The following is a 22,136-nucleotide window of genomic DNA, read 5'->3' as shown; positions in this document are numbered from 1 at the left end:
ACGCCATACGGAGGAAATGATAATGACCTGTGGGAGTGGAGAAAGCTGTTAACTCTTGGCTGTCCTCGTGAAGAGGGACTTGCCAAAACCCTTGTAACAAGTCTAGGGTCGAGAAGACTTTGTTATCTCCGATATTGCGTAAAAGGTCACCTAGTACAGGAAGTGGGAAACGATCTGGAATGGTTTTCGCGTTTAACTTCCTAAAGTCAATCACCGGGCGCCAAGTGCCATCCTTCTTAGGCACTAGGATCAAGGGCGCATTCCAGGGTGAATTGCTATGTGCAATAACTCCATCATTGAGCATTTGATTGATCAGTTCCTCTGCGACAGCAACTTGTGAATGAGGCATTCTGTACGCAGGTATGTAAATAGGTCTAGTACCAGGTTCAAGTGGAATACGATGGGACAATAAGTTCGTTATACCCATCTTCTCACCTGGTAAGGCAATAGCTTTACGACGTTTGTTCAACAGAGTCAACAAACGCTTGACTTCGTCTGGGAAGTCAGTAGGAGCTAAGTCTTTCTCCTCAACTGGTGAAACAGATTGATCCGGAGAAGTGGATGAGGTCTCCCCGGTAGAAATAGCACCGACCCACTGGTCAGGTGACACGTCATCCTGTACTTGAACAGGGTAAGGATAGTGAACTAGGTCAACGAGGTTGGTATTTGCTCTGAGACGAGCACTGTGACCCAAAGTGTTAGCAAGGAGTAAATGGATCTTACTGTCTCTTACAATGTGTAAGGAAGGTTCAACAAATAAACCTTTGACCTTGCAGGAATCACTGTCAACTAGGACGGTATCACCATCTGGAACATTAGGAACAACAACAGACACTCTAGTGAGAGCACTAGCCGCAACAGAGACGTCTTTCTGCAAACGGCATGTGACATCAACAAGAGATGGCATTACTAGTTCCAAGTAATCGTTTTCTGACAAGGCATCCCCTGTGGAGAAACTACTACTCGAACTAGCAGTCATTGCAGGGATAGGCTGTGCACTCAAGGCAGTCTGAGTGTCCTCGGACACTTGAGGCAACGGAACACTATCCTGCAAGTCTGAAGGTATAGGTGGAACACTAATGGGAGTGACAGAATTACCAGTGCCTGACCGCTTGGGTACGCTACTGGAAATTGCATTGGCTTGTAAGGACTTAATGCGTACATCATACTCTGCAGCAGTATGACAGATTTCTGATCCAAGCTGGTAACCCCAGAATGGAACGATTAAGTCATCTATTTGGGCATGCCATCGGTACGGGTCGAGCACAATGCGTAAGTCTCGCATGGAAGCAAATCCCAGAAGAAGGTCACCAGGGAAAGCAATCTGGTCGACAACAAGAAAAACAGCAGTAAAGTCTCTGCCTTGGATAGTAAAGGTGAGTGAAGTCTGACCTCGGACTCGCAGAAGAGAACCAGCTACTCCACCAAGGAAGGTTACAGTAGTTGGTTCAACGAGGAGGATACGTCGTAACCGCTTCTCTTTAAACAAGCTAGACCTAATGATATTAACTTGCGCACCAGAGTCCATGAACACATGAACGGGCGCATTATGGACAGAAGCTTGTACTAATGGACCAATCGTTGCATTAGAACTCATATGCAAACAGGAAGTTGAGTTATCATCGGATAAAGCATCTTCTACTTCATCCCCAAATTCCTCTACGTCAGAGACGTGTGAAGCCACATCATCAGCAGGATTGTCATTCTCGAGACTGCTTAAGGCTTCAAAGGAATTGTGAACGGGGATGGCGTACTCATTATCACTTACCGTCACCATTGGGCGGTTTGACTGGGGCGCTCTAATTCCCCCGAATTGGAAGAATGAGCCTGGTTCTGATTAGACTGTGAACCACGACGTCTGTTTCCTCTCCTGGCTCTGCGGTTGGAACGGCCATGGAAAGATCTAGAGTACCGCATATTGTAGAGCGCATTGCACTCAGATGTATCATGTCCATGAATTCTATGATGAGTACAGTAGGGAAGATCTGACTGGTACTCATCATCAGTACGACGCTTCTTAGGGTAACTGGCATAACAATTACTAGCGATATGGCCACGGAAACCACAATTGTAGCAAATTATTTGACTGTGGTTACTGTACGTACTATGGGTGTTACGGGAATGATAGCTCTTAACACTTGCTTTGGATGATGAGCGTGAGTGATTGCGGTTGGGAGGTTTGGTAGTAGCACAAACTAAAGGAGGTACAGGATTGGACAAGGTGTTTGGCATAGACCTACGATAAGGGAAGGATCCCTCGGGACACAAATTTCGTACATGGATTAGAGCTTTAAGCGGTCCCATATTAGCATCTAGCGGACTTGAATTGTACACATACTTAGATGTCGGTGGCATTAGTTGTTTAACGACTCCAAAGGCAGCTAATCTGGCAAACCCATCAAGGGCTGGTTTATCACTATCGTTAAGATATCTTGAATTTCGGCCTGCTTTAACAAATGAGGACATTAGGTTATTGAGACGAAGAGCAAACTCCTCTAATGACTCTTCTGGTCTCGGGGCTGTGCAAACTAATTCTTTGAGAACAACGAACGGATCGGTTTCTCGCACTGGTTCAAGATAATTGCGAATTAACTGTTCATAATCTTGCCACCTGGTCAGATCTTGGAAGTCCTTCATACGAATTAATTTAAATACATTTGAGGCAGCTGAAGAACGGGCTAGACTCTCCTTTCCGATACTTATTAAAAGACTCTCAGAAGGGGGACCATCAACTGAAGCGTCAGCTCTGGCTCTAACTGCAGTAAACCAACCTTCAAGGTTGTCTGGATCACCATTGAATAATGGCATAGCATCATACGGATCACGAGTGAAGTTACGCAGGCCAGAAGTCTGAGTATGTCTATCGTTTGATACGGAGTTACTCGAATTTTGGGCTGACACATTAATGGTTGTACTAGCAGCAAGTGCTGAGGCATCGCTAGAGAAAACTTGAGACATGTTTGCCAAAATGTAAAAACTAGAATTTAGAGAACAAAGAAAATGATAACTGAGGAACACACAACACAGTGAACTTAAATGGAAGAAAATGCTTAACTATTCTGCATAAGTAATTAAAAATTGACAAGTTACACAGTAAGCAAAGAACTCACACAAGAAAAAAAAAAATATGCAACTTAACAAACACTGAAAATCAAGAGAACTTGTACTTTGCTCAAATCTAATTTGCTCAACTTTTACTTTAAATTGAATAAATGGCACAGTGAGTTGTCTTTACTTTCAATGCAACAAGGAAAATACACAATAAAATAATAAAATGGACTCAATAAACTTGTGCAAAAATTAAAACAAACACACAATTCACTGAAATAAAAATTAAAATGACAGACAGAATAAAATACTATGCACAGAACAGAGCATAAGAAACTGCACTGTAAGAAACTGTATTGCACAACACTGCATAAAATTTTCTGCAAGAAAAACTTTAATAGCAACACAATATTTGCACAAGAATTATTGCAAAATGAGTCTGTGTGCAATAATTAAAATTATAACACACAAGAAAAGAAATATATCAAGGAATGAACACTTTAACTCTTAACTGCACTTAAACAACAAGCAAAAGAACAATTTACTTTAGAAGGAGAACTTAAAAATTGCACTAAGAGTGAATTTGTTCAATAAAATATGAAAAATAATAGGTGCTAAAACACACAACAAAAAGAAATACAACACTTACAGTGATGCAGAGCACAAAACATCAACATAAACTCAGTACTAGAATTTTCTTGCAATGAAACTTGATGTTTTTAAAAAAATTTTGTAAACAGATTTCTTGCTGGAGCTTTAAAAATGGCACTATTGTCTGTGGAAATAAGACAAATTAAACACTGGCTGAATGGAAAAATATGAACACAAGAATGTTCAACACACAGGGAACAAACAAAAATACACAATTGCTAGGAAGAAAAAAAAATAACAGACAACACTGAGTTGTGATGCAGAATATGAGGTGAAAAATTTACTGAGTTAATTCACTGGAATTCTGAAGTTTAAACACAAGTTCTATACTGCTCATATGTTGCACACACAACAAAGGAAACACTAAGTACTTACTTCAAGTGTGTATAAAAAGAAACACAACACAACAGATATAAAATAATGCACGAAAATTAACACTGAATTAAGGAGATTAAAAGAAATTTATGCAATCAGTACATGATAAACACTGAGTCTGATCAAGAGTCACTGAATGTCACTAAGAGAAAAATTCACTGGGAACACAAAAGAAATGTCTCAACACTCGCAAATGTCTCTAAAAAAAAAATATTATAGCTGTAACACTTGAAAAAATGAGATTGATGGATTGTTTATATCGTCTTGCTGCTGTCCTCTGCACAGATGATCGTAGAATTGCGCTTAAATCGGCGAGAGACAACACACAGGAGGCTTTTAAAGATGGCGCGCCACACTCTAGCTCTTGACCCCCTATGTGGTCCTTAAAATATGGTGCTACAACCCTTAGCAGAGCACCAAAACACTGATGAGGTAGGTGAGTTGTAATGGCCGACTGTAGTTGGGTTTGTGGGTAAAGGCTGAGCGAGGCGTCTGAGACCGGCAATGGTGCGACACACGTGATCGTGAGTGGCTGGGCTTATGGGTTGAACGTCGTAAGCCTCACTGAGAAAACCCACACTGCCGCGAAGATAATTCTAAGCCGGCTGGCTTAGGAGAAACCCACGAAATACTACAACACCACAAGGATGACAAGGAGCACTCAGAATGCTTGGAACTTGAATCACAAGCGATGAAGACTAGTCACGTGGCTTGCCTGAGTACTGGGGTAAGACACCTGGGTTAGTTGCTAGCTGGCTTATCTTAACCCTTCACACAGAATAGCTTGATAACTTCACACGATGAGCACAGCAGGGGTGGAAGCTGGCTTGGCAGGCAAAATAATTGGATGGAGTAGGCTAGGCTGGACTGGACTCGGGTGTTCTGACTCCCCCACCACAGACTGGAAGCTGGCTTATTTTGCAAACTCGGGTCAACCCCTCGGGAGTAATGCAAAAAAGCAGGAAACACTAATACAAAGAGACTGACCAGTGAATAATGTAGAAGCTGGTAGAGTAGCTGGCTTGAGGTAGCTGGATGGGGTGAACCTCGGTAGGCCTACTGGTAACACGAAATGGCCGTCTTGCTGGTCGACAACTTTATCTCCAGAAATCGCTGTAATCGTCAGAATTACAGGCCCTCCGCTGTCACCATTTATCGTAAGAGTTCTTGAATGGAGATATCACAGGTTGAAAGTAGACACACTTGTAGGATGGTAGATATATTGTCAGACTGAGATGGGAGATGGAGCCACAGTTACCTAGCCTGTTTACGCCTAGACGGTCTGCCGCTGAGTGAGGGCGGGACAAAGGGATCACTGCCCATGTGTATGCCCATGACGTCACTCCAAGCCAAAGGCCTACGAGGGATCTCGTGTCTAAAGCACATGGAGGATACTAATATGCTATGCTATATAATACAGGGAATACAGGGATCAGCAACTATGCTGACAATTGAGGCTAGGACTTTGGGTGGTTTCAAATTTAAGTTGGATAAGTACATGAGTGGGAGGGGTTGGATTTGAGTGGGACTTGCACATCAGAGCTTATTTCTTGGGTAGCATTGAAAATTGGGTTGGTCAAATGTTTGTTAGTGGGATGAATTGTAAAGGACCTGCCTAGTATGGGCCAACAGGCCTCCTGCAGTGTTCCTCCTTTCTTATGTTCTTATGTTAATTACATGCAAACATGTTTTCATTTTCAGGTGCATGAAAGTGACGAGATTCACACACAAATATGTAGCAATGGAATTTAATAATCACCTAACAGGCTGGGCTTATGAAATACAAGGATACCTTTCTCCAGTCCAGCAGCCAAAAATACATATATTTCTCCTTCTTCGACTTATTATTATTATTATTATTATTATTATTATTATTATTATTATTATTATTATTATTATTATTATTGTTATTATTATTATTATTATTATTATTATTATTATTATTATTATTATTATTATTATTATCAACATTATTATTATATTCATATAAGATATAACAGCAGCATTAAGACGGTTTACAGATGTTTCGCCTGCCAGGTAATTATTTATCTTATATAAATGAATGAGGGAGTCGGTACAGACGAAGTGCTCTGAAAAGTTCATGTACTTAGAGTGGTGACGTGTACTTAGGAGTGGTGACGTGTACTTAGGAGTGGTGACGTGTACTTAGGAGTGGTGACGTGTACTTAGTAGTGGTGACGTGTACTTAGGAGTGGTGACGTGTACTTAGAGTGGTGACGTGTACTTAGAGTGGTGACGTGTACTTAGCTCTGTGAAGACCTGTTTGTGTGCTCTCTGTGAATCTGTACCAGGATGCCCTCTCTTGAGCAACTTTACCAGCAGCTGAGAGAAGAGCTCAGAGTTGCTAAGATGAAGATACGGCGATTAACGGAGGAGAACAAGAGGATTCGTAGTAATCCTTCTGTTGTGAGTCCCCAGGTTAAGAGGGGAGCTTGGTCAGTGGCCGGGCAACATGGAACCAAGCTGAAGATCAAGAAAACGGTTGGAGAGGCAGAAACAACGAGAAACAAGAAGACTAATGTGGAAACTTCCAATCCATTCTCGGTGCTACCTGACGAATGTGAGTGTTCTACTGGGAATGCCACAACGAACACCAAAGAAGAATTGGCAGACGTGAGTAAGACATCCTTAGAAACCCCAACGAAGACCTTCGAGAACGTCTTGACGAATTCTACAAGTGGTGTAATGCTACCTGGCGAATGTGAGTCGACTACTCGGAGCATCACGACGGACGACGCCAAGGAAGGTAGAAACATTGTTGTTGTTGGGGATAGCCAGATTAGGTACATGGATAGGGCATTCTGCTTGAAGGATAGGAGTAGGAGGCAGAGAGTGTGTTTTCCTGGGGCTGGGGTGAAAAATATTGTTAGCCGTCTGGATGACAACATGAGAGGTAATGGGAGCAATCCTATTATCTGTCTCAGTGCTGGAGGCAACAATGTTGGCAGACGTAGGAGTGAGGACCTGATTAGCAGGTATAGGTCAGCAATAGAGATAATTAGGAGGAAGGGTGGGAAACCTGTCATATGTGGCATTTTGCCAAGGAGAGGAGTTGGAAATGAATGGTTGTCCAGAGCAATTGGTGTCAATTGCTGGCTAGACAAATACTGTAAGGAAAATGCGGTAACATTCATTGACAACTGAGACCTCTTCTATGATCTTGATGAAGGACTTACTAGTTATATGAGCAAATTCGCCGATGACACGAAGATAGGTAGGATAATTGATTCAAACGTAGATGTTAGGGAACTTCAGGAGGATTTAGACAAACTCTACTCTTGGTCAGAAAAGTGGCAGATGCAGTTCAATGTAGATAAATGCAAGGTTCTGAAGCTCGGGAGTGTCCATAATCCTAGCACTTATAAGTTAAATAATGTAGAACTTAGCCATACAGATTGCGAAAAGGACTTGGGGGTTATGGTAAGCAGCAACCTTAAACCAAGACAGCAATGCCTAAGCGTACGTAATAAGGCAAATAGATTACTTGGATTTATATCAAGAAGTGTAAGCAACAGAAGTCCAGAGGTCATACTGCAGCTTTATACATCATTAGTAAGGCCTCACCTAGATTATGCAGCTCAATTCTGGTCTCCATATTACAGAATGGACATAAATTCATTAGAAAACATTCAGCGTAGGATGACTAAATTAATACATAGCATTAGAAATCTTCCTTATGAAGAAAGATTGAAGACTCTTAAGTTACATTCACTTGTTAGGCGAAGAATGAGGGGAGACCTGATCGAAGTGCATAAGTGGAAGATAGGTATTAATAAAGGGGATATTAACAAGGTCTTGAGGATATCTCTTCAAGAGAGAACCCGCAGTAATGGATTTAAATTAGATAAGTTTAGATTTAGAAAGGACATTGGAAAGAATTGGTTTGGAAATAGGGTAGTTGATGAGTGGAACAGTCTACCTAGTTGGGTTATTGAGGCTAGGACTTTGGGTAGTTTCAAATTTAGGTTGGATAAGTACATGAGTGGGAGGGGTTGGATTTGAGTGGGACTTGAACATTGGAGCTTGTTTCTAGGGTGGCATTGAAAATTGGGTTGGTCAAATGTTTGTTAGTGGGATGAATTGTAAAGGACCTGCCTAGTATGGGCCAACAGGCCTGCTGCAGTGTTCCTCCTTTCTTATGTTCTTATGTTCTTATAAGCTTGGTTGAAGTCGTCAGCCATTATGTACTAACCGTGAGATCCAATAAACTGATCCCAGCACTTTTGCCACTTTCCGAAACATTTCTGGAACTCTTTCCTAATAGTGTCTAATGGTGTCTGCAATTCTGCTTGAATCTCCTCCACGTTGTTAATTAAAACGCCACTTCTTCAATGCTATTGTATTCTTGTTAAAAGGAGAAAGTCAGAGAGTGCTAGGTGAACTGGGAGGGTGAGAGATGACCACGAAGTTAATTTTGTCCAGAAAATGATGGAAAGAGTCACAAGCAGTGCACAGATTTTACAGCCACTCGCCTCATGTCGTGTCAAAATGCTTTGACACGAAACATAAGAAATTCTATAGCATTTGAAATATTCTGGATATCTGAAGATGATCTCCATAAATAGCCTTTCTCACTCTTTCAATGTTGGTATCAATTTTTGACATTGGACGACCAGAGGGATCATCATCTTCCAAAATGAAGTCTGTCTTGCTTTTAGTAGAGAAAACCAATCAGAACACTGCATCCGAATCAATATTTTGTTGACAAATGCTTACTAAACATTTTGTGAGTTTTATTACCTGTTTTGTCGAGCCTGAAATATTTTCACACATAACACGCTGTTCTTAATTTTAAAACTTTCAATCTGTTACGTGCAAAAAAATCGCAACAACGACCACATTCAAACTCTCAGCCGGATCTACACTCACCGTATTTCCACCCATGAAGCATTTGAAAATTAACTTCTGATAAAACCTTATATATTACAGCACAAGGTGGGGTAGTATGTTTTAAAAGGTGAGCCTATTTGAAGGGTTTATCTAGCTTGAGCCTGGCAAGAATATCTGCACGCATAACACTCTCATCACGCATCTAAGAAAATTTTCAAAGATGTATGCATTCTATCAAAATTTCGTTGCTTTGTTCTTAATACAACATTACTCTTTCTGTACTACACTCCATTAAATCCCTACCTCACTTACGTGATTTGTGATTAAAGATCTACTACAGCAAATCACCTTAAACCAATTGATACCCAACAGAAAATCGGCAGTTAGAATAATAACCCAATCAGGCTCCAGAATACCCAAACCCCACCAATATTCAAAGAATCTCAATTTACTGAACATACAACACATCTACACTTATCTCTGTGCATTTTAAATATGCATGGTACAATTGGAACACAATCAGAATGAACCTTTACTCAGCAACAGAACAAACACAATATAAGAAATACGTTTTCCTTTGATACACTGCGTTTTCAATTCAGTCTATACAGAAACTTCATGAAAATATTGATCATTAAGCTTTGTAGCTGCCTTCCAGAAGGTATAATAAGATCCCTGCAGCCACCAGTTTCAAAAATAGTTAAAACAAAGCTTTCAAATATGACTTAAACCAGATCTGAACAATTTATGATTAAGCCTAATGTATCAATACCAACCAGTTGATCCAGTTCATTTTAGCATTCATGATTATATATCACCATGAGTTACATCACATTTCATAATATTTCATATATCTTTCTAGTAAACTACTGTATTTGTCTTATGGATTAGTAATTATAAGTTAATTTAATGGCTGCTATTTAATGTATTTATAGGGTTTTATTTGTCACAAACAAATCTTCCCCATCAGAGAGTACATGATTGTATAAGGAATCATAGTGACGTGAAGGGTCGGGTGAATAATGCTGAAGTTGATTTCTGAAAATAAGTTGGATCTGAGAAGGCATGGGCCAGTAAGTCTGTTGCTATATCGGATAACGATAAAGAAGTTTCCAGGCATGAGGTTCAGCCATTTTGAAAAGATGTTTTGGTTGAATCATCACTTATTTCTATATTCAACATTTTCGACCAGAACAAAGACTTTTACAACATACCAGAACCTCTTCCCAGGAAACGTTTTCATTGTTATCCTACATAGAAACGGACCTACTGGCCAATACTGGGCAGCCAGTCTTAAATCCAAACTTTTCTCAGCAATTAACTTCAATACTCCTCACCAGACCCATCTCGTCACTGTGATCACAAACACATCTACCTAAGCAGAGCGTATGTGAGTAAGCTCTGCTTAGGTAGATCTGTGTGAGACCTGATAAATCCCACTGTGTGTGCATAACGTCATCAATAAATGATCACATTATACTGTACTTATCTACTTTTCCATACTCTAAAACGCTGTATAGAATTTTTTTTCTTTTGGTTACAAAGATGTGGACTTTGAAGTTCAAGAGGTGATTGTTGGAGAGTTTTGATGTTTAGTAAGGTAATGGTTTAATTATCTCTTTCGTGAGCTAACTGGAATTCATTGCTGCATTGTTCGTAAGGTTTAGAAGTTTGCAACGTCCACCACATGGTGCTGAATAAACTCTATTGCCAGATTTTGTGGTGCATCTCTTCCTTACTAATTGTAATAATGACTATGATGATATTACTCTTGGCATGAAGGATGAAAATGTGTGAACTCTGGTTAACAGGTGACTATTAGGTAACAAAAAGACAATGGTGTATGTAGATACATTCCTCTTTGAAGAAAGCCAGGCTAGAGAGTCTGTGCTTTAGAGTAATCACCTAATACTTATTACCTCGGAATCTCAAGCATATTATAAAATATTCTTATCTGTGCATATAAGACAGAACTATTGCTGCTGCTGTTACTGCCTGGCGGATCCCTACCACAACTTTTACCACTTTTTCATCATTATATTAATAATTATCTTTTTATTTATTGGGGGAGCACCTGTGAGCTAGCGGTTTCCTTATCAGCAAAGGGAAAAACAATATCCTAAAAGCCTCTAGAGATTACATTTAAGGCAGTAAATGGTGTCTTATTTAAACAACATGTAGTCACAACTCATATTTTCATGAAGCAGCATTAAAATAGGTAGGAAATCAGGTTTAATCCATTTAAGTGGTGACTAGATATTGTTCTTTGGATCAAGACTCCTTCACTAACATCAAAGAACCTCCACACACTGAAGGGAGTCACACTGTACTTACGTATAGCTGATAGCAGAGACATACAGCACCTCCCACGGTGTCACAACAAATGCTGCTGCTGTTGTTGTAGACAAAGACATCTCTTGCTTATCTACATAACTGCCAGCTATCGCTATCTTAACAAATTCTGACAATATCAATTCACTATTTCACACTTTCTATTGATTTCCCACTATTTACACTATTTACATATGTCAGTGCATTCAATTGGAAAATATTATATGAAAGACATACTGGAGTATACCTGGAGAGGGTTTCGGGGATCAAAGCCCCCACGGACCGGTCTGAGACCAGGCTTCGTGGTTGGTCAGGGTCTGATCAACCAGGCTAGAACTGCTGGCCACACGTCAAATGACGTACGAACCACAGCTCAGTCAGTCAGGTACTGACTTTAGGTGCCTGTTCAGTGCCTTCTTGAAGACAGTCAGGTGTTTATTGGCAAACCCACTTATGCATGCTGGGAGGCAGCTGAAAAGTCTTGGACTCCTGACACTTATTTCGTTGTCTATTAGTTACTCGTGGCGACCCTACTTTTTACTGGGGAAATGTTACATCTCCTGCCAAGTCTTTTGATTTCGTAGGGAGTGACTTTCGTGTGTAAACTTGTTACTAATCCCTACAGGATTTTCTAGGAATTTTCTAAGTGTATATTGTCATGTATCTTTCTTGCCTGCGTTCCAGAAAATACAAATCATGGGACTTCAACCGTTCCCAGTAATTTAAGTACTTACCGTGCTTATGTGTGCCGTAAAAGTTTTCTGTACATTCTATAAGTTAGCAATTTCGCCTGCCTTGAAAGGGGCAGTTAGTGTAGAACAATATTCCAGCCTAGAGAGAACAAGCGATTTGAAGAGAATCATCATGGTCTTGGTGTCCCTTGTTTTAAGGAGGTTCTTGTTATCCATCCTATCATTTTTTTCTAGCAGATGAGGTAGATACATTTTTGTCTTTGAAGGTGAGGTCTACTAGCAATATCACACCTAAGTCCTTCACATTAGTTTTTCGCTCTATTGTGTGGTTAAAATTTGTTGTTTACCCTGGTACTGTTTTAATTTCCTTAAGTTCTCCATATCTAAGTAGTTGAAATTTCTCTTCAATGAACTTCATATTGTTTTGAGTGGCCCATTTGAAGATTTGGTTGATGTCCTCTTGGAGTCTCGCAGTGTATTTGATGGACTACTCTGTCATGTCATTGGAGCTATGGGCTGCATCTCTGTCAATGTCAGATATGAGTATGAGGAACAGAATGGGAGCAAATACAGTGCCTTGTGGAACAGAGCTTTTCACTGTGGCCACCTCAGACTTTACTCTGTTTACTACTACTCTTCGTGTTCTGTTTGTTAAGAAGTTATAGATCCATCTACCTACTTTTCCTGTTATTCCTTTAACACGCATTTTGTGCGCTATTACACCATGGTCACACATGTCCAACGCTTTTGCAAAGTCTGTGTATACTACATCTGCATTTTATTTATACCCTAAAATATTTCAGGACCTTGTCATTGTGGTCCAGTAGCTGGGACAGGCAGGAGCGACCTGCTTTAAACCCGTGTTGCCCTGGGTTGTGTAATTGATGCGTTTCTAGGTGGTAGGCGATCTTCTGAGACTTTTATGATGTGGGATGTTAATGCTATCGGTGTGTAGTTCTTTGCAATTGCTTTACTGCCATCTTTGTGGAGTGATGCTAAGTCGCTTTCAATGACTGTGGGGTGACCCCTGTGTCCATTCATCCTCGCTATAGAATACTGAAGGCGCGTGACAGGGGCTTCTTGCATTTCTTGATTAACATGGAATTCCACGACTCCGGGTAGAGTGCATGGACATGTAAACACTTTTTTTTTATATGGCTTCAAATAATCAACGAACATGTTGTGTCAGCAAGGATTTAAAATAATTATCATAATTATCAAAGCATTCTGTCTCCAGACCACAATGAGTAGACACTTTGGATATGATAGAGCTATTTTCATTTACAGAACTGTGATTTCATGCTGCAGTATGAGTTGTATTTTCGGTCTTTTTAAGATAAAGCATATACAAGAGGGTCGGGAAATGACATAAGTTATTAGAATTTATATCACATGAATTTAATAAAAAAAAATTCTAAGGAAACATCCACCTGCACTCCTCTTCTTTAGGCAGTTAAGGTGATAAAGTAAAACAAAGCAATCTCTACCTTCTATACACTGTTTCCGGCCAACTGATGACTGTAAACTACAGACTTCACAAACTAGTACATACTAACAGGATAAAAAAATAGGATCTCAAAACGAAGGATGTAGAGGCAGAGGAACCGTGAATAGTTGGTCTGAGAAGTAAACATGACAGAAAGGCTCAAGAAAACAATGGACATAAGTGGGACAAAAGGCAAAAAAAGCTTTGCAATACAGTGGTAGAGAAAATAACTGCAGAGAGCAAGATGCTGGATTTATGAGCTGTAGCTGCTGAGGCAAAGGTACAAAACTTGACAGAGGAACTGGAAGTGATGACATGGGATAAAGAGATAATGATTGATAGGAGAATGATGCTGGTAACAGGAAAATTACTCGACAATGAGAGGATTGTAGGAAGGAAAGGAGCTAAGAAGTCCCTTTTAGAAGTGATATCAGCATGTCTGGAAGACGATAAGGGAAACTACTAAAAAGATTCAGAGATATAGAGGGTAAGAATGAATAGAGGAGAGGGAAATGTAGCAAGTTATTCATGGGCTTTATGAAGCAGACTTGAGAACCTACAGTGAAAAAATACAGGCGAAGGTAAAAGAGATTAAGAGCATGATTGCAATAACAGGAAAGAAGGACATGAACCAACTGACAAATTTTCAGACACTTGTGGGGAATTCATGGGAAATAAAACTCCAAATAAGATTGATATTTAAGGCAGAAACAGTGTGAAAGAACAGTTTGCACCAGAAAGCACTCTTAAGGAACTTTTAAAATGCCAGTGAGTGCACCTCAACTTGGACAGAACGCAAAAAGTATGGGAACAACCGAGAGATAAGGTGAGAAGATGCCAGAGGCAGAAAAAGGAGACAGGGGAGGCACCAACAGGTAGGTGAACACAATCTCAGGAAGAACTACAATCACAACAGACCACTGAACCACCCACAAAATCATCTGAGACCCTGCCACCCCACACCACCCAAACACAATAACCAGAAACAAGCCACACTCCACACCCAAGAATTAACTCCAGTACCCAATGACACCAATGAAATTCAGCCCCTCCCACTCATATATTTATCCAATCTCTTCTTAAAACTACCAAAGGTCTTAGCCTCCATCACCCTACTGGGAAGATTGGTCCACGCATCCACAACCCTGTTAAAAAACCAGTACTTACCTATGTCCTTTTTAAATCTAAATTTATCCAACTTAAATCCATTATTTCTGGTTCTTACCTGGTTCGACACCCTCAGTACTTTACTAGCATCTCCTTTGTTTATACCCATCATCCACTTATGCACTTCAATAATATCTCCCCTCATTCCACGCCTCTCCAGAGAGTGGAGATTTAAGGTTTTAAGTCTATCTTCATATGGGAGATTCCTTACACAATAAATCATTTTAGTCATTCTTCTCTGTATGTTCTCTAATGAGTCTATATCCATCCTGTAATAAGGAGACCAAATCTGAGCAGCATAATCTAAATGATGACTCACTAGTGATGCATAGAGCTGTAAAATAACTTTTGGACTTCTGTTACTTATATTTCTTGAAATAAATCCAAATAAACTGTTAGCCTTGTTGTGCACACTCATGCACTGCTGTCTTGGCTTCAGGTTTCTGCTTACCATGACTCCCAAGTACTTTTCACAATCTGTATGATCAAGCTCTACTTCACCTAATTTATAGCTTCGAGGGTTATTTTCATAACCAAGGGCTAGTACTTTACACTTATCGACACTGAATTTCATCTGCCATTTTTCAGACTAAGACATTAATTTGTCCAAATCCTCCTGGAGTTCATTGCTATCCTCCTCAGAATGAATCATACGGCCTATCTTTGAATCATCAGCAAATTTCCTCATGTCACTCGTAATCCCTTCATCAAGTTCATTAATGAAAATTATGAACAAGAGAGGGCTTAAAACTGATCCTTGTGGAATACCACTAGTAACTAATCCCCATTCAGATTTGACATCATTAATGGTAACTCTCTGCTTTCTATTGATAAGCCATGCCTCTATCCATGCTAGAACTTTTCTTAAGAGTCTCTTGTTAGGTACTCTATCGAAGGCTTTACTAAAATCCAAATAAACAATATCATATTCTTTATCACTGTCTACTGCCTCAAATGTTCTATTGAAGAACGTCAGTAACTTTGTCATGCAAGAACGACCTCTCGTGAAACCATGTTGAGATTCGTTTATCAAGTTATGCTCTTCAAGGTGACTTCTACTAATGTCAGCGATAATTGATTTAAGTAACTTGCCCATTATAGATGTCAGGCTTATTGGACGGTAATTTGAAGGAATGGACTTATCCCCTGATTTGAATATAGGAACCACATTACCCGGTTTCCACAACTCTGGCACAACACCAGTAAGAATGAATGCATTAAACGCACTCGTTAATGGCTGACTAAATTCCATCTTGCATTCCTTAAGTTCCCTGGAAAACAACTCATCGAGTCCCGGGGACTTATTTTGCTTCAGTTTGTCTATCTGTTTGATAACCATGTCCCTCATGACAGTAATATTAGTCAATTTGAATTCTTCTGGAACTGAATGATTGTTAATTTCTGGAATCTCATTTATGTCTTCCTGTGTAAGAACTGACACAAAATAGTCATTAAATAAGGAACACATTTCCAGTTTGTTATCCGTCCGCTGTTCATTCCCAGTTTTCAGAGGTCCTACTTTTCCCTTCACCTACGTCCTATACATTTGAAAGAAGCCCATTGGACTGGTCTTTGATTCATTAGCACAGTGTACATTATTAAGAAAAAATCATAAATGGAGATCCCTTCGTAATCATAGGTATGATTATAGTCAATAAAATAATTAGCTAGATAACCCCAGTCGAGATTAGACAGGTGTTCCCTAAGTCCACTATAATCGGCAGTACGAAAATCAGGGATTTTTACAGTATTATCTTTATTCTTGTATTCCCAGTTAATGCTAAAAGTGATGGATTTGTGATCTCTTGCGCCAAGCTCTTCAGTGATCTCCAGATTATTTATGAGTGTTTCCTTATTTGACAAGACTAGGTCTAGCAAATTATTACCCCTGGTAGGCTCTGTTACACACTGCTTCAAAAAGCAGCACTGAACTGTTTACATAAAGTCACTGGACTCCAGATTACCTGTTAAAGAATTCCAGTCAATTTGAATAAAGTTAAAACCCCCTACTATCACTATGTTATTGTGTCTAGAAGCCCTAAGAATTTCGTCCCAGAGAAGTCTCCCTCTATCGTGATCCAAGCCTGGAGGTCGGGATATTACACCTAGAATTAGTTTTTCTTGACCTACAAACTCTACCCAAACAGATTCTGTTACTGTTCCATCTATACTTATACCTGTTTTTATGCAACAATTAATATTTTCTCGAATATATAATGCAACTCCTCCCCCCTTTCCATTACATCTATCCACATGGAACAACTTAAACCCTTGAATATTACACTCAGCAATCGTATCCCGACTCTTTAAATCATACCACATTTCAGTTAATGCAATGATATCAAAGTTCCCAGCACATGCTACCAAACGTAGTTCATTAATTATATTTCTTGCACTTCGACTGTTAGCATAAAATACCATCATAAGTTTTTTCTTCTGCACATTTTTCCTATTCATCTTTGCTTTTACACAATTTCTGAAATTATCATTACCCAGAGTTACTCCATGACACTTACTATTAAGATTCTTAATATCAGAGCATAAGTCTATATATCCATACTCATTATTTATCATTTCTAAACCCATACCTCTAACTAATTATAGTTTAATTTGGTCAATTTATGATACATTAGAATTTCAAACAAAACTCCCTAGAGTGGATAGAGTATCTCAATATAAGTTGAATGAGGTCATATAAATGGAATTCTGATGGTTAATTTTCGAGAAATTGCTAATCTCCGAAAGGCGAATATTCTCGCCCCTTCCCGAAATAGGGAGTATAAATTTGAATGTTGCAAACTTGCAATTCTTAATAAAACACCCAATAACTATTTTTAAAGCTTATTATACAAATAGACAATATCAAAAACATAAATGGAACTTGTATCAAAACATTTTGTAAGTATTCGAAAAATATGAAAATGAAACAAATGGCAGCATTGACACATTGCAAAGGGATAAAACTTTCAAGTCCCATATTCCTGAGATTCATGAGGAAGAGCAATCATTCTATATTACTAATTGCTAGAATGGAAGTCTCTGAAGTAATTTCTATCTTTCTTTATGCACAGATTTACCACTGAGGTTCACCTTGAAGAGCAAGATCTTCATAAATATATTCCTCATCAGGGAACTCCTCGATTGTAATACCTTCCTTTTTCTTAACTAATTTCTGCTTTTTGGCTGGCCTTTCTTCCTCCACATCATCACTTGACACCTCTGCATCTGGTGGCAAGTATTCATCACCACTATCCAGCAATTGTGGGTCATCTACCTCCGATTCTGAATCACTGTCCTCCAAAATGCAGACATATTTTGACCTGGTGTTGGAGGGCTCTCCATAAAACAACTCTCATTGATCTGGAAGGACAATAAAATGATCTGTTTAGATCCAGACCACTTCAGAATTTATATATGCAGTAGAATTTTTTTTATAAATATTTATTTTACTGAAGGTGAACTATGTGACTAAAAGGGCACTTTTTTCAACTGCATGCTACACTCATATTGTGCTTCACACAGACTTTATGAATATATCAAAATATGCCTAAACTATTCATGTATGCACTTAACACAACAATCAGTACTTACCGACATTGTTTACCTGGAGTTTACCTGGAGAGAGTTTCGGGGGTCAACGCCCCCGCGGCCCGGTCTGTGACCAGGCCTCCTGGTGGATCAGCGCCTGATCAACCAGGCTGTTGCTGCTGGCTGCACGCAAACCAACGTACGAGCCACAGCCCGGCTGATCAGGAACTGACTTTAGGTGCTTGTCCAGTGCCAGCTTGAAGACTGCCAGGGGTCTGTTGGTAATCCCCCTTATGTATGCTGGGAGGCAGTTGAACAGTCTCGGGCCCCTGACACTTATTGTATGGTCTCTTAACGTGCTAGTGACACCCCTGCTTTTCATTGGGGGGATGGTGCATCGTCTGCCAAGTCTTTTGCTTTCGTAGTGAGTGATTTTCGTGTGCAAGTTCGGTACTAGTCCCTCTAGGATTTTCCAGGTGTATATAATCATGTATCTCTCCCTCCTGCGTTCCAGGGAATACAGGTTTAGAAACCTCAAGCGCTCCCAGTAATTGAGGTGTTTTATCTCCGTTATGCGCGCCGTGAAAGTTCTCTGTACATTTTCTAGGTCGGCAATTTCACCTGCCTTGAAAGGTGCTGTTAGAGTGCAGCAATATTCCAGCCTAGATAGAACAAGTGACCTGAAGAGTGTCATCATGGGCTTGGCCTCCCTAGTTTTGAAGGTTCTCATTATCCATCCTGTCATTTTTCTAGCAGATGCGATTGATACAATGTTATGGTCCTTGAAGGTGAGATCCTCCGACATAATCACTCCCAGGTCTTTGACGTTGGTGTTTCGCTCTATTTTGTGGCCAGAATTTGTTTTGTACTCTGATGAAGATTTAATTTCCTCATGTTTACCATATCTGAGTAATTGAAATTTCTCATCGTTGAACTTCATATTGTTTTCTGCAGCCCACTGAAAGATTTGGTTGATGTCCGCCTGGAGCCTTGCAGTGCCTGCAATGGAAGACACTGTCATGCAGATTCGGGTGTCATCTGCAAAGGAAGACACGGTGCTGTGGCTGACATCCTTGTCTATGTCAGATATGAGGATGAGGAACAAGATGGGGGCTAGTACTGTGCCTTGTGGAACAGAGCTTTTCACCGTAGCTGCCTCGGACTTTACTCTGTTGACGACTACTCTCTGTGTTCTGTTAGTGAGGAAATTATAGATCCATTGACCGACTTTTCCTGTTATTCCTTTAGCGCGCATTTTGTGCGCTATTACGCCATGGTCACACTTGTCGAAGGCTTTTGCAAAGTCTGTATATATTACATCTGCATTCTTTTTGTCTTCTAGTGCATTTAGGACCTTGTCGTAGTGATCCAGTAGTTGAGACAGACAGGAGCGACCTGTTCTAAACCCATGTTGCCCTGGGTTGTGTAACTGATGGGTTTCTAGATGGGTGGTGATCTTGCTTCTTAGGACCCTTTCAAAGATTTTTATGATATGGGATGTTAGTGCTATTGGTCTGTAGTTCTTTGCTGTTGCTTTACTGCCCCCTTTGTGGAGTGGGGCTATGTCTGTTGTTTTTAGTAACTGAGGGACGACCCCCGTGTCCATGCTCCCTCTCCATAGGATGGAAAAGGCTCGTGATAGGGGCTTCTTGCAGTTCTTGATGAACACAGAGTTCCATGAGTCTGGCCCTGGGGCAGAGTGCATGGGCATGTCATTTATCGCCTGTTCGAAGTCATTTGGCGTCAGGATAACATCGGATAGGCTTGTGTTAATCAAATTTTGTGGCTCTCTCATAAAAAATTCATTTTGATCTTCGACTCTCAGTCTGGTTAGCGGCTTGCTAAAAACTGAGTCATATTGGGACTTGAGTAGCTCACTCATTTCCTTGCTGTCATCTGTGTAGGACCCATCTTGTTTAAGTAGGGGCCCAATACTGGACGTTGTTCTCGATTTTGATTTGGCATAGGAGAAGAAATACTTTGGGTTTCTTTCGATTTCATCTATGGCTTTTAGTTCTTCCCGCGATTCCTGACTCCTAAAGGATTCTTTTAGCTTAAGTTCGATGCTTGCTATTTCTCTGACCAGTGTCTCCCTACGCATTTCAGATATATTGACCTCTTTTAGCCGCTCTGTTATTCTTTTCCGTCGCCTGTAAAGGGAGCGCCTGTCTCTTTCTATTTTACATCTACTCCTCCTTTTTCTTAGAGGAATAAGCCTTGTGCATACATCGAGTGTCACCGAGTTAATCTGTTCTAGGCATAAGTTTGGGTCTGTGTTGCTTAGTATATCTTCCCAGCTTATATCGGTTAGGACTTGGTTTACTTGGTCCCACTTTATGTTTTTGTTATTGAAGTTGAATTTGGTGAATGCTCCCTCGTGACTAGTCTCATTTTGTCGGTCTGGGGCTCCACGCATACATGTCTGAACCTCAATTATGTTGTGATCTGAGTATATTGTTTTTGATATGGTGACATTTCTTATCAGATCATCATTGTTAGTGAAGATGAGGTCTAGTGTATTCTCCAGTCTAGTAGGCTCTATTATTTGCTGGTTTAAATTGAATTTTGTGCAGAGATTTAAAAGCTCGTGTGAGTGTGAGTTTTCATCAGAGCTGCCTCCTGGTGTTATTACTGCAACAATATTATTTGCTATATTCCTCCATTTTAGGTGCCTTAAGTTGAAATCCCCCAGGAGCAAGATGTTGGGTGCAGGAGCTGGAAGATTTTCCAGACAGTGGTCAATTTTTAACAGCTGTTCCTGGAATTGCTGGGATGTTGCATCCGGAGGCTTGTAGACTACCACAACGACTAGGTTTTGGTTCTCGACCTTTACTGCTAAAACTTCCACTACGTCATTTGAGGCATTAAGCAGTTCTGTGCAAACAAGTGACTCTGCAATGTACAGGCCAACCCCCCCCTTTTGCCTGTTCACTCTGTCACATCTGTATAGGTTGTAACCTGGGATCCATATTTCGTTGTCCAAGTGATCCTTTATGTGGGTCTCAGTGAAAGCCGCGAACATTGCCTTTGCCTCTGCAAGCAGTCCACGGATGAAAGGTATTTTGTTGTTTGTTGCTGGCTTTAGACCCTGTATATTTGCAAAGAAGAATGTTATCGGACTGGTGGTATTGTTGGTACTGGGGGGGGATTTTTTTTCCGGCATTAGTATCTGTATCTGTTGGTTTGGAGTGGAGGCCATCGACTGTGGTTCCACTCCAGGAATGACTGGATTTGGTGTACGATTTCTGCCATTTCCTGCCAGTTTTTTTTCCTTCCTGGCACTAAAAAACCTCTCCCTCTTGAGTGGCTGTGGCTACCCAGGTTTTCCCATGGCCTGGATGTTTTGTATCTTTTTGTCCCCTTTAGATGGTATGCCTGGCAATTTAAGTTATAGCACAGTCTTTCCTGTACTGAAGAGGTACACATTTCAGGGTGAAAAAGCTTACAGGAAGGGAGTTTGCATTTTCCTGTTGTCATATGGGCATGACATTTTCTAGGGTGGTCATAGTTGCATGTCCTATCTGTTTTTCCAGATTTCCCATGCCAGCAGATACCAAGTGCATAGTATGTGCACAGGCTTGGTTTCCGTTTGCCTTGGGTTTCTGTGACTGTATTCCCTGTTGGTGCATGTTTCCCTGTCTTATTCCTATCCTCCCTAGCACCAACAATGGAGCTCCCACCAGTTGTTTTTGGTAATTTATCCTCACTATTGCTATTGGAGTCCTCTTGTTTGCTATTTCCTGCGGTATTTCTAGTTTGCAATATTGGTTTTATCTTATCTTTGACTACACTTGTTTCCCTACTATGGCTCCTGTCCTCTATGAGGTCATTTATATGTATTCCTTCCTGCGTATAATTCCCGACTACCTGGACAAAATCTCCAGCTTCACCATTACTGTCTCCCAGGACAGTATCTCCAGCTTCACCATTTCTGTCTCCCAGGACAGCACCTCCAGCTTCACCATTACTGTCTCCCAGGACAGCACTATCAGCCCCACATTTACTGA

General features: G+C 40.4%; 1 protein-coding gene across 1 annotated transcript in view; it reads right to left on the bottom strand.

The window, feature by feature from the left end:
* Positions 1-11,317, bottom strand: part of LOC128688235 (carboxylic ester hydrolase-like) — a 303,519-nt gene extending 292,202 nt beyond the window's left edge. Inside the window, exon 1 of the mRNA XM_070104403.1 lies at positions 11,260-11,317. The gene's annotated coding sequence lies outside the window, so the exon portion shown is untranslated. The remainder of the gene's footprint in view (positions 1-11,259) is intronic.
* Positions 11,318-22,136: the final 10,819 nt, after the last annotated feature.

The sequence above is a fragment of the Cherax quadricarinatus genome, chromosome 91, assembly GCF_038502225.1.
Source record: "Cherax quadricarinatus isolate ZL_2023a chromosome 91, ASM3850222v1, whole genome shotgun sequence".
Classification (NCBI taxonomy): Eukaryota; Metazoa; Arthropoda; class Malacostraca; order Decapoda; family Parastacidae; genus Cherax; species Cherax quadricarinatus.
This window is presented reverse-complemented; position numbering and strand designations above follow the sequence as displayed.